The 2,772-nt window shown below is 43.1% G+C and overlaps 1 long non-coding RNA gene across 1 annotated transcript; it reads left to right on the top strand.

Moving 5' to 3' along the window:
* The first annotated feature begins 581 nt into the window (after positions 1-581).
* On the top strand, positions 582-1,768 carry LOC103922841. Its single transcript, XR_663905.1, has 2 exons — positions 582-1,034; positions 1,496-1,768. It is a non-coding gene; the product is annotated as an uncharacterized LOC103922841 (long non-coding RNA).
* Positions 1,769-2,772: the final 1,004 nt, after the last annotated feature.

Genomic DNA, 2,772 nt, shown 5'->3' with positions numbered 1-2,772 from the left:
GAGAGATGTCGGTTCAGTCCGGCGTGCGGGCACGACGTCTGTCCCGGCTCCCCTGTCGCCTTCTGGAGCGCGTCCTCCCGCCGAGTCGCCTGCGGGCGAAGCAGGCCACGGTCCGTTCCGCAGCACCGGGATGGTTTGTTCGTGATGAAGTCAAAGCCAGTGACTCCAATAGAAATACCTCGGTATTTGGGGAACTGGTATGATACCAGAACATTCGAAGTTCCAAAGGTCAATGTTTTCTAGAGCAAATGAGTTGGACAGGCATCCGGCTGAAGGCCCAAAAGGTGTGACGGAACAGGTTTTACAGGTGTATGTACCAACTGCTGTTTCAGAACAGATCGTTTTCCCCACGGTGAAGTTTAACAGCAGGCTTGATTGCTCGAGTAACATTCCTATTCTTCTTTGATAACATGTTTTGATAAACACAGTATCTTTTTTTTTTACCAGCCAGCAAGCAGATTTTGTTGATTTGATTTCTGTTACTACTGCTGATGTCGATTAGACATTAATAATTAAGTGCAATTCACAAAGCTGGAGGAATTGCAGCTGGTAACTGGCACTCCAGTTACTGGCACTTTCCATTCTGAAAACTGCACCTTTGATAGCAATCTCCTTGTCTGATAAGAGATGTTGGGTCACACATAAGGCCAAAAAAAAAAGGTGTCAAAGAGCTTGGCATATGGCAAGTAAAACTACAGAAGGCAGGCATTTAAGGAGAGGGAGAGATTCTGAGAAGAAACGGACATGGCTAAGGATCTTGTAGTTAAGGAAATAAGAGGAGTTTTAATAAAATTGCTGTAGTTGATGTGCAATAAAACGTGCTACTTTCATTTGATAAAATGGAAAAGTGTTAGGCATGCTGATTTCACATGCCTCTACTGATTTACTGCCTTTTCAGAATTTACACAGAAGAGTGGTTTAAAATAGCTGAATTTCTAGGGTTCCCTCCGCTTAAGAAGATGGCGTCTGTTTCACAGCCCTGTGTTCCAGTCAGTGAGCAGTGGATCCTATGAAATGTGTACTTTTCAGAAAAGGTACATTTACATAAAAGTAATCTTTGTGCTTTCTTTGACAGTTGGTCAAAGAGGTCATAATTGGAAAATAAATGTCTTAAAAGATTTTTATAAGATAGATATATATCTTTACTAGAAGCTTTCAGATGCAGAATTGAAGCAGTTAAACCATGGATTATAATTATATTTTAAACTTATTATTTTCATTTTTCTCATCAACTGACTGTGCGTGGGGGAAACTTGTGTTTTTTTCAGAGTAGGACTGCAGTTGTAAAATGTGCTTTCATGTATACTTGTAAAAGTCACTGCACGGTTGTTTAACTTTGGACAGCCATTTCCGGTGCTGTATTTGCATGAACCCCATGGTTGGCAAATAAGGCCACTCGTAACAGCTTTTTCTATTGGCATTTCAGCATGCGTGATCTGTGTGCAGTCTTATGCTTTCAGACATGCGCAGTACTTTCTTGTTGTTCCTTCTGCAGGCTCGCTAGAGGCTGGAAATGCCTCGCAGAAGCTCAGAGCCAGGAGAAGAACAGTCATCAGAAACCTAAGTAGGAGCCAAGTTGAAACATGAGGTATATTGCACATTCTTGAAGTGATAATGTAAGAATGCCATTTTGGTATCTTTGAATGAGGTCCATACATAGAATTATGGAATTGCTCTTGGTGAGTTTTAACAAGGAAGAATGTCATGAACACTTTCAAAGAAAACCTGTTTTGTCCATACATACGGAAATAATAGTTTGTGAATTATGTGACTCATATAATGGTTTGTCCTCTTTTTCTACAAGGTGATTATACTTAGAAGTTTAGCATTTTGAACCCTCTGTTTTTCTCTGCATCCCCACTGGCTTCTGAATGGGTTCCTTGCTGGTTGTGTCAGTGCTGTGGGAGAGCAGGTGTGCTTCCTGGGTGCTGGTGGGTGCCCAAGCCGTTTCCTCATACTAAGGACAAAACCTAAAGCTTGCTGCTGTTTTCCTTCTCTCCTCTACAGCTGTCTGGTTTCTACTGGAGAGAGATCTTGCAGGGGGTGGGGGTAGGAATCAAAGCACAGTCCAATAGGTTATTGTTGTGGTTTGACCCGGCAGGCAGCTAAACACCACACAGCTGTTCGCTCACTCCCCCCTGCCCCCAGTGGGATGGGGTAGAGAATTGGGGGGGAGAAAAAAAAGTGAAATTAGTGGGTTGAAATAAAGACAGTTTAATAGGACAGAAAAGGAAGGGAAAATAATAATACTAATAATGATAAAATAATATACAAAATAAGTGATGCACAATGCAATTGCTCCCCAGCCACCAGCTGATGCCCAGCCAGTCCCCGAGCAGCGATCGCCACCCCCTGACCGCTCCCCGGCCCAACTCCCCCAGTTTATATACTGAGCATGATGTCACATGGTATGGAATATCCCTTTGGCCAGTTTGGGTCAGCTGTCCTGGCTGTGCCCTGTCGCAGCTTCTCACTGGCAGGGTGGGAGAAGCTGACAAGTCCTTGACTAGTTTGAACACTACTTAGCAACAACTAAAACATCGGTGTGTTATCAACATTATTCTCATCCTAAATCCAAACCACAGCACTGTGCCAGCTACTAGGAAGAAAATTAACTCTACCCCAGCTGAAACCAGGACAGTATCCACCCCTTATTCTATACCATCTACGTCATGCCCAGGTCCCCACACTTTCCAATACATCCCAATTAATCACCACCACTTTTCCTGTCTTTTGATATATACACACAGATATCATTCCCTTAGTCTATGG

This window comes from Pygoscelis adeliae, unplaced genomic scaffold (genome assembly GCF_000699105.1).
Source record: "Pygoscelis adeliae isolate BGI_AS28 unplaced genomic scaffold, ASM69910v1 Scaffold218, whole genome shotgun sequence".
Taxonomy (NCBI): Eukaryota; Metazoa; Chordata; class Aves; order Sphenisciformes; family Spheniscidae; genus Pygoscelis; species Pygoscelis adeliae.
Note: the sequence above shows the minus strand (reverse complement) of the source record. Positions and strands in the feature narration are given on the sequence as shown.